Raw genomic sequence first — 947 nt, forward strand, 5'->3', positions numbered from 1 at the left:
ATTTGGTGAATGAGACATTTTGTTGTGACATAGAGGTTATCTCAATGAAAAAAGCGTTTTAGTTAAAGTAGTAAGATGTTTTGAGTCATTTGGTGAATGAGAGATTTTGATGTTCCAAATTTCTAATCTGACTGGAGTAATCTTTCTAGATTAATTAACAACATGTTTTGTCTCGTTTGGTAAAAGTGAGATTTTGAAGTACCAAAGTGCTCATAGCACTGAAATAAGCGTTTTAGTTAAACGAGCAACATGCTTTGAGTCATTTGTTGCATGCGTGATTTTGATGTTCTAAATTGCTTTTCTCTCTGAAATAAGTGTTTCAGTCAATCCAGCATACATTTTGAGTCATTTGGTGAATGAGAAATTGTATTGTTCCACAGTACTAATCTGACTGAAGTACTCTTTCCAAATAACCTAACAGCATGCTTTGAGTCATTTGGTGAACGAGAGATTTTGAAGTACCAAAGAACGTATCTCACTGAAATAGACGTTTAAGTTAAACAAGCAACATGATTTCAGTCATTTGTTGAATGAGAGATCTCAATGTTCCAAAGTGCTTACGTTACTGCTATAAGCGTTTCAGTTAAACAACGAACGTGCTTTGAGGCATTTGGTGATAGTGAGATTTTGATGTACCAATGTGCTTTTGTCACTCAAATAAGCATTTTACTTAAACTAGCAACATACTTGGAGTCTTTTGTTGCGTGTGAGATTTTGATGTTACAAAGTGCTTTTCTCGATGAAATAAGTGTTTCAGTCAATCCAGGATACATTTTGAGTCATTTGTTGAATGAGAAATTGTATTGTTCCACAGTACTAATCTGACTGAAGTTATCTTTCCAGATACCCTAACAGCATGCTTTGAGTCATTTGGTGAACGAGAGATTTTAATGTTCCAAAGTGCTAATCTCAGTGAAGTAATCTTTTTAGTTAAACTAACAACATGC

This window comes from Rhincodon typus, chromosome 5 (genome assembly GCF_021869965.1).
Source record: "Rhincodon typus isolate 14 chromosome 5, sRhiTyp1.1, whole genome shotgun sequence".
NCBI lineage: Eukaryota > Metazoa > Chordata > Chondrichthyes > Orectolobiformes > Rhincodontidae > Rhincodon > Rhincodon typus.